Consider the following 9,999-nt stretch of genomic DNA (forward strand, 5'->3'; position numbering starts at 1 on the left):
CTGCTTTCGAGTCTCGAGACTCTGGACTAGCGATCTCTGGGCGCACGAGGACATCACTTTCGACCACCCCTTTAAAATTTACGGCTTTGTAGTCGGGTCTCATCTTAGAAGATTATTAATGCTGAGACGTGCTGAGACGTGCTACGAGAAATTGCACGTGTAAATCACGAATGTTTCAAGTGGAATATTTATTATTAATTTTGTATTTAATACAAATATAAATTGCTTTAGAAATTATAAATATATATATATATATTTCAAGAGATGTTATACATAAGCTATCAGTCTATTATATTTTTTATTTTATTTTATTTTATTTTTAGCCAAAATATTTCAAGAGTTTAGTATTAATTAAACTTGAATAATATAGAGTCACCATGTAATTTATAGTCAATTTTATAGTACTTTATTAATATGAGCTACATTGACGATCATTGATTTGCTACTCTTACAAGTCGTGATATCTTACATACTTGGGTAAACTACCGGTCTGTTGAGTTGTATTGGCTAGGCGTTTGACATGGTATCAAAACTGAGCACCACGTTTCGAGTTCGAACCCCGGACGAAGCGGTAGGGAACAAGAACGATGGGTGTCAGAGCTAGGTGGTTCTAGTCCACCTGGGTTAGGTTCCGTCCGCCCCTGGTCCACCTGGGTTAGGTACTTGGCTTTCTGCACTTAACAGACCAGTCTATTGAGTTGTATTAGCTAGACGTTTGACATAGTATTATAATTGGGTACCACGTTCTGCGTTCAAATCCCAGCGAAAGTGGTAGGGAACGAGAACGGTGGGTGTCAGAGCTAGGTGGTTCCGATCAAGAAAATATACAATATGCTCCCTAAAATTGGTCCGCCTGTGTTATGTATTTGGTTTTTCACACTTAACATACCGGTCTCTTGGGTTGTATTGGCTAGGCGTTTGACATGGTATCAAAGTTGGGCACCACGTTTCGCGTTCGAATCCCGGCGGAAGCAGTAGGGAACGAGAACAGTGGGTATTAGAGCTAGGTGGTTCCGGTCCACCTGGGTTAGGTGTTTGGCTTTTCGCACTTAATAGACCGGTCTGTTGAGTTATATTCGCTAGGCGTTTGACATGGTATCAGAGTTGGGCACCACGTTCCGCGTTCGAATCCCGACGGAAGCTGTAGGGAACGGGAACAGTCGGTGTCAGAGCTAAGTGGTTCTGGTCAAGAAAATCTACAATATGCTCCCTAAAACTGGTCCCCCAGTGTTAGGTACTTGGCTTTCTGCACTTAACAGACCAGTCTCTTGGGTTATATTGGCTAGGCGTTTGACATGGTATTAAAGTTGGGCACCACGTTTCTTGTTTGAATCCCGACGGAAGCAATAGGGAATGAGAACGGTGGGTGTCAGAGTTAGGTGGTTCCGGTCCACCTGGGTTAGGTTCCGTCCGCCTCTAGTCCACCTAGGTTAGGTACTTGGCTTTCCACACTTAACAAACCGGTCTCGTTGTATTGGCTAGGCGTTTGACATATGAATCATTTTTTACTCGAGAAGTTGATCTTATGCATAACTCATGTTTGATTCGTATGCTTGTATAGAAACCTAGACATAAGCAATTCTAGTTTACTTGGCTACATTAGCTTAAAGAGTATTTTGAATTTTGCTTAGCACAATTCAAATTTGCCTACTTATGCTAAATTAGATTTTGACATTCACCATTCCTAGAGTCGTGAAGGTCTCAACAGTAAATAATTAATGATACATGAAATTGATCTTCACAAAGTACTTAGGTCTATGGTGGGTGATGAATCTTATCATCTTAATTAGAGCAAGTTAAAAATTGTAATCGTATTGATGTGCTTAGAGCAATGAGACTCTCAATTGAGTATCAACCAATCTCATTATTTTGAGTATGAGATTAGATTTATTATTTTTTTACCGCTCAAAGATACATTAAAATTTCCAAACCATTCTATGCAAATTGCATAAAATTTTGTATAGTTTAACGCAAGCTCTCAGGGCTCATGAATTAGTGAATTCTTAGAACAAATGGGTGGAACATAGGTGTGAATAAAAGACTTGTTTACCTTATGTCATTGACGAGATTTGACTATTGTCCAATTCTTTGTGAATGATATTATTTCATTTCCTTCATGAAGAATCCTTATAATTTAGTTTATTCATATGAATTTTCAAACACACACTTTTTGAAACCTAAATAGCACACCCTTGAGTAGATCCTTAAATGATGACTAGGATGACTCAGGTTAGCGCATATGATTAAAAACTACTATAGACATATATTAGGGTCTCTACCAATCTTAGCAACTAGTATGCTTATAGTTTTGCCTATGCGCTAAAATCCAATCCAATTCTAGAGAATCACAACTAGTGGCTATGAAAGTTTTTTTTTTTTTTTTGGTACTCTACTTCTTGATTCGTGTGCCATTAGCTTCAGTAAGAAGCTAGCTTACCATTCTCAATTTGGTACCAACAATTGATTTAGGTTCATTAACTACAAATTGGTATCATATTCAACAATTGGTATCCAAACATATCTGGTATCCTTACTCTAGATCTAGTTCAAATTGGACCGACAACTGGTATTAGGTCAATCCAAATTGAAATAGTTTCGATAGAAAAATAATGAGCGAACATTTTTATACGCCTTTAGGAGTTAATTTATTTTCTAAGATAGGAGGAGATTTAGGCATCAACAAATTTCCTTAGACTAGCTACCTCAAGATTAATGAAAGTGAGGGGTATCCTCATTAGAATTCAAAACATGAAATCTCAGGAGTAAAAAACCAAGGATGGAAATTACTCGAATGACCTCTTAGATTCTATTACCTTATTACTTATAGTGTCTTCACATCTCATTGATGCTATAGCACATAAATGAAAACTTTTCTTTACTTTTGTTGTTACTTGTACCTTACTTAAGCATACATTTTTTATGTATAACAAAAATGGGGAGAAATTGTATAGCATAAGGAAAAAAGGTGTAGCATAGATGAAGGGGGAGTCTACACCAAATAGGAACCCATACATGCATAAATCTAGGGGGAGTTAAATTTCATACATGTATAAATTAAGGGGAAAGCCCAAACTTAGGAAGTTAGCCCTTGAGTCAAAATGTTTCATAAATCTGAATTGAACCATGGTTAGCACGAGATCGGCTCGTTAACTTAAACAAGCCCGATCTTGATCTCGAATTCGATTCGAGATCGAGATAAACCGAACCGAAATCGAGCCGAGCTCGAGCTACTCGCGAACCGACTCGATTCGATCCCACCCCTAGCTAGTGGTAGTGGTTGACTACTTTTAACTTAAGTGGTCGACTGCTTAGCCTTGTGGCCAACTTTTTTTTTCTTCATGTAGTTGACTCCTTTGCTTTGTGGTTAACTTCTTCTTTTTTTCGTTTCTTCAAATAGTTGACTTTTTTCTTCTTCATGTAGTTGACTTATTTGCCTTGTGGTTGACTCCTTTTCTTTTCTTTTTCTTTCAAGTGGTTGAATCCTTTGCCTTGTAGTTGACTTATTTTATTTGCTATTGCTTCAAGTGATTGACTTGTTTGCTTTACGATCATCTCCTTTTTATACCACTTCTTTATCTCTTGCAATGTGGTGACTCCCTTTATCATTTTTACTCTTTTAGCCTCATTTGGGGTTGGCTGTTTGGAAAAAAAATGTTTCATCTTTTTTCTTGTTCAGTCAAATGGTGTTATGAGGCTTGTTGGATGGTATGTTGTCTAATATGAGCTACTTCCTTCCTTTTTGCATGGATCATTAGACCTAGGGGTGGCACCAAGCCAAACCAGCTAGCAAACTGTTCGAGCTAAACTCTAAGAAAGTTCAACTCAGTTCAGTTTTTACTTGAGCTCGGTTCGAGCTCAAACTTGAAATAAGGCTCGTTAAATATAACAAGTCAAACTCAGCTTGTTAGCTCATGAGCTGAGTCATTAGCATTTATATTTTTAACAAAAATACCCTTTACTCTAATTGCTCTCGTTAATTCCCTCTTTAATTGGTAGATAGTTGCTCTTATTTACCTAAAACCTCAAAGACGATCAATAGTTCAGCCCTTTTGGGTCCCTCAACATCTAATATTATTGTTTGCCAATGGAATAAATACTACTGATGGAGGTATTTGCTCTTTCTTTTAGGTCTATTAAGCTGGTTATTATATATTAGTATGCTTCATTGCAAAGTTTCGGACTCCTCTGTGATAACTTACAATTCAATGGTACTAAGTTCAACACAATATTTTATTTATTTATTTTTATAATTTTTTATTTTTATAATTTTAAATGTAGGTTGGAGTTTGAACCCACTCGAGTTCGAGTTTGAAGTATTCATATCATGCAAAACTCAAACATAAACAAGTTCGAGCTTAGCTCGGCCTGATGCCACCCATATTTGGACTCCACCATGGTCGATTAAATGGATATGTTGCAAGAAATATCTTTTGAAAATATTTAAGTTGTAAGTTATACATAATGTATATTATTAGTAACTTAAGTATTTGTTATCATCAAAATCAGACTTAGGTAACAAAAAAATAAAGTTTTAGTAAATATTGAGGAGGAGACTTGGTAAGTATGTCTATAGGCCACTCGTGTGTTGGTATGTGTGGAATAGGCGTCTTGGGCCTCTCCCCGTTTCTTTCGATGAAATTATGGAAGAAATTAAGGGCGAGGTTCTCCAAGGTAGGGATTTCTGGGTTCTTTTCCACGGCCATCAGGAAAATTGCTTCCAGGACAGAAAATGGAATTTGGTTCTCGACGAGGAGCAAATCCACCCATAAGTGCTGAAGCATTGCCGCAGAAAGTGTTCTTCTCCGTCGCCGGCGACCCATCTCCATTATCTGTTGCTCCGTCTTCCGTCGGAGCCAACTTCCCCTCGTGAGATTTCAGAAACAGCTCAACTATGAAGCAGCTGTCGAGCAGCATGCACATGGACAGCATATGAGACACGCTGGTGACCTCTTCCGAGTAGCATCTCACTATTTCGTCGTTCATTTCATTGATCCTCTCCAAGTAATCTTCCACCTTATTTTCTGGGTTCCTGTCCAGAATCGAAGCCACATGGGACCGCTTATGTGGGTGTTTCTTCCCAACCATTTCGTACCCAGTAGCATCCCAATTGTTGAAGGCACCGATGGTGATCACTCGTGGCTTGTAAGCTTCTGGTTCGATCTCCCGGAGAGTTTCAGGGACCAGATGGACCACCTTACTTTTTGTTATTTGTTCAACTTTTCCTTTTGTTTCTAGTGTAGGCATAAGCACTATAATCAGTTTTTTCATTATTTATTATGGAAGCAAGCATAATTAGGTTACTTTTATGCACCATAGCAAAACAAAATGATAGAAAAATCAATTTTGACCAAAATTTTCTTACATTTATGTTGCCATAGGAAATAATGAGAAAATTAATTATAGTTTTTGTGCTTCCACTAATATTATATAAAAAAATTAGGTTAATGAAAGAGGTGAGTGATCTAGAATCACTTTAGTATTTTTTGGTTTATTTTTCCATAGTTTTCGTTGGAGTGAAAGAAAAATTATTTTTCTATGATTTTTAACATGTTAATGTTAGGAATTAGACACCCTAATTCCAAATTAACGAGAACAATAATAATAATCGTAGGAGAAAGGAAAAACAAACATGAAAAAACTATAAGATTTATACAAGTTCGCCTCATGGTGAGATTATGTCATGTCTTCCGGCATTACAGTAATCCACTATAAAAATAAAATAGTTTACAAGATAAATCACACATACTTACATGTGTTTTTCTCTAACATTTTTTGGGCACAACTAATGATGCTCTCAGATGATCTTCCTTGGGTGATGAATGAATGAACCCTAATAGTTGCGCCCACCCCAATTATAAAGAGAAAAGTAGGGTAACCGTAATACAAGAGTGAAATCCCCAAACTGCCCTTAATGAAACAACAATCAATATATCGAAGACTTTTCGGGGACTCCGCCCCCGAACCCCCGGGAGGGAGACTCCCTACCCCCCTTCCAACCCCCACAGCGACCTTACTACAAAAAGTTGATCCGCATACTGACTTCAGCTTAAGGCGTTAATTAGGCCCCACGACTTAACAGTTTAAAAGGCAATAGGAATAAGAGGACATAAGATAACAATTTTCATCCCTAAAAACAGCACAAACACTTGAAAATGTTGGTGAAATGAATTTTTTTTCCTCTCAAGCGTTTTTTCCCATGGTGTCTTATCGGTAAAAACACATCCTTATTGTCTCTTTATTTCCTAAGGCAACAACCATAAATGTACACTACAATTAGGGACCGTTTGTGCCACCATAGGATATAAAAACAAAAAGACAGGAAAATTTATTTTCATTTTAACCAATTTTTCTGCCAAAAAAATTCCCCTTGACTAGAATTTTCTGGTATTTATGCTTATAGGATGTGTTTACTCTAAAAATAAGTTGAAGCAAGAGGTGAATGATCAAGAATCAATTTAGTGCTTCTTTGTTTATTTTTCCCATAGTTTTCATTGGAGAGACGTAGAGAGAGAGAGAGGTAAACTGTAAAGAACCTCGGGTTGCCTCATGATTACATTTACTTTGGGAACTAATGCCGCTTGTAATCTTCCTAAATTGTTTGATTGATAAAGAATATGATTCCACTTCTGGGCAACTACTTGTGTGAGTTCCAGAAAAACATGAACGAGTCTCTTATTCCACGAACTTAACATGGAAGATGAAACATTTTTCTAAAGCAATTACTGAAGAGAGTAGGCAATTATTGGGTCGCTCTTGTTCATTCTTAGTTTAGACACAAGCCTTATGAATGGAATCTGGTGAAGCAATCCCTTTATTACAAATCAGACGGAAAAAAACACAGCCAGCTTGAAATATAAATTTTAATGGCAGAAAACGAAAACATTTAGAAAAAGCGTGGTTGAATTTTGACACAGTACTCGTAATCTTTGAACAAACAACATGTATAATGAAGTGAAGTTATTTAAATGATGGAAATATTCAGTTTTTAACGATGAAAATCGTTAAAACTGTTCTCAAACAAGATGAACATTGGGGAAGTCCGTAGGGAATAGTCTCACAATAACACGTAGAGATCGAAGAAGAAGAAGATTAGATTCTTCAACAGGAAAAGGCTCGTCTTGGATCCATCTCTGAAACCAGCAACGTGTGCAGGCTCGCCTGTATGCTCTGGGTTCAGGTTTTACGAAACTTGCCATCGCAGACAACAACAGCGTAGGTTTCACCCTACGGATGCAGTGTGAAGCCAAAACCTATCATTGCTTTGTGAAATCTGTGAGCGTGGCCTAAAATCTCTTTCTACCTCGGGATTAGTTTCGCTTTTCCAACCCAGTTTGAATCTAATTCATTATGTTCATTTTAATTTTTTATTTATATCCGAACAAAAAGTATAAACATAATCTCATTGGATTTATCCCATCTTGTATTTATCTTCTCATGTAAAACTTATCTTTTTTATTCTAAATTATATTAATACCACCCCAAATCAATTGTAAAGGAGCAGTTCAATTAATCTCTAATGTGGTTCAGTTCAAAATCTAATATGGTATCAGAGTAGATCGATCTTCTGCATGTGCCATGTTCTGAATTTTTTTTTCCGCTTCCTCTTCCTCTTCCTCTCCATAACTCACTTTCTCTGACACACCCTCCCAAGCTGAACCACCCATAGCGCTTCGTGTGAGTCGTGTGCATGTGTCACTCCTCCTTTGGTATACCACCGAGGGCAACTGAAGTTCCTCAAGCAGTTCTCCTCCCCTTTTCCCTCCTTTCGCCGTTGAAGTATCTCCATCAGTTTAATCCCACAGTCTGTGCCGCAATATTACACCAAATCCCAACTCTTTGAGAACTTTGCCATCTTTGCAAAAAGTTCCTGGCACCCCTTCCCCTTCATTGTTACCTCCTTTACCGTAACCTGGCTCTCTCCTTTCGAAAAAAAAAGAAGCTTCCCTCCTCGTCAGCTTCACCTTCTCCCATGGTTGTTCCTAGTCCGACTCCTCTCCTGTTGCCCGACACTGCACACATGTGCAACACTGAGTAAGACTTTCCCCCATCAGAGCCATCGTATCTCTCGCTACCATCGTCACCCCCCCACATCGTCTCAACAGAACCAAGCACGAGAGATCAAGTTTAGGGGAAGAAATTTATCCCCCTTGCTCACTGCGAACTCACATGTGCGGCGAAAAAAAGAAGAAAGAGAATGTGGTGTTGGTTTCTTGGGAACAAAACCCAAAGAAGCCTACCCCACCCGTGTTTCATAAAAGAAAAAAAAATGGACAATGCGTTTTATCCGATTCCGTTTGCCCCACCCGCTAACAGTATCGCTGCTCTTCCACATCTCTTCATCGGACGATGCACTCTTTTCGATTCTATCCACCCCAACCACTACTAGTGCCACTGCTATTCCACATCTCTTTATCGGATGATGCATTCTCTTCGATTATGTCTGCCCTAGTCGCTACCAGTGTCGCTGCTATTCTACATCTCTTCACCAGACGATGCACTCTCTTCGATTTTGTCAACCCTAACCACTACTAGTGCCACTGCTATTCCACATCTCTTTATCGGATGATGCGTTCTCTTCGATTATGTCTATCCTAGCCGCTATCAGTGTCGCTGCTATTCCACATCTCTTCACCAGATGATGCACTCTCTATGATTTTGTCTACCCTAGCCACTGCTCTTCCAATTTTCTTCACCGGGCGATGCACTCTCTCCGATTCTGTTTGTTGCTGCTCTTCCACTTCTTTTCACTGGACGATGCACTCTCTCCGATTCCTTCCACCCCAATCGCTAAAAATGTTTTTGCTCTTCCACATCTCTTAACCGGACAATGCACTCTTTCTGATTTAGTCTGCCCCAACCGCTACCATTGCCGCTACTCTTCCACTTTTCTTTACCGAACGATGCACTCTCTTCGATTTCATCTGGCCTAGTCGCTAACAGTGTCGTTGCACTTCCACTTCTCTTCACTGGACTATGCACTCTCTCCGATTCCGTCCACCCCAACCTCTACCAGTGTCATTGCTCTTCTACATCTCTTCATTGGACGATGCACTCTCTCCAATTCCATCCACCCCAACCGTTACTAATGCCGATGCTCTTCTACTTCTCTTCACTAGACAATGTACTTTCTTCGATTCTATCCGTCCCCCATTGGCTACCAATGTTGTTGCTCTTCTAGTACTTTTGTTTCCAAGAACCCTCGAAACATATCTCCTTAAATAGCCAATGCCAAGTTCACCGAGACAAGATTGATATCTCTAACAATGACATATCTTGAGAGTACATCCCTTCAGTTATGGGATAAGATCCCATTAAATTTATCCCATATTGTATTTATTTTCTCATGTAACACAAACCAATCCATTAGAGTCACGGGTCAATGCAAATAAATTGGTTAATATGATGTCTCTTCATGAGAAATTTATGTGCGCACATGGAGAGTATAGAGTTGAAAAAACGTCTTACATTGATTAGCCCCTTAAATTACTAATTAAAAAAATCTTAACATCATTTTAAATGGTACTTTCTTCCCTCTTTTCGGAGGGGAGTTGTTAGAACACTTTGTTCTCACTCTTCGTAGTCACCGTGGCATTTCTGTTAAATTCTCAACAACGGACCCCACGTTCGTCTGTGAGTGGGACGCCCGAAGCCTCCGTTCCGTTCCGTTACGTGTGTACTTGTTGGCAGTTGGCATCATGTTGGTTACTAGTGCCGCACGACACGACGTCCGGCCCCATCGCGCGACGCTTCGGACTCACGGCACCGCGGACCACCGCCTCCACGACTCTTTTTTTTTTTTTTTTCTTTTTAAATCTTTCTTCTTCCTGAATCAATAATCATCACGGCGTCTACACAGATCGCCTGCAGGGTTACCCTACTCTCGATTCAGTTTTTCTAATTTTTATTTTTGAAAAAGAAGAGGAAATTGATACTGTGATTTTATCCGCACCGGGCCATTACAATCTAGAGATTCCACTTCCACCGGCGGGAGACAGGGAG

Source organism: Aristolochia californica, unplaced genomic scaffold (assembly GCF_029961685.1).
Source record: "Aristolochia californica isolate CCGP_79_NKW_82.1479 unplaced genomic scaffold, dmAriCali1.0.hap1 SCAF_9, whole genome shotgun sequence".
In the NCBI taxonomy this organism is placed as follows: domain Eukaryota; kingdom Viridiplantae; phylum Streptophyta; class Magnoliopsida; order Piperales; family Aristolochiaceae; genus Aristolochia; species Aristolochia californica.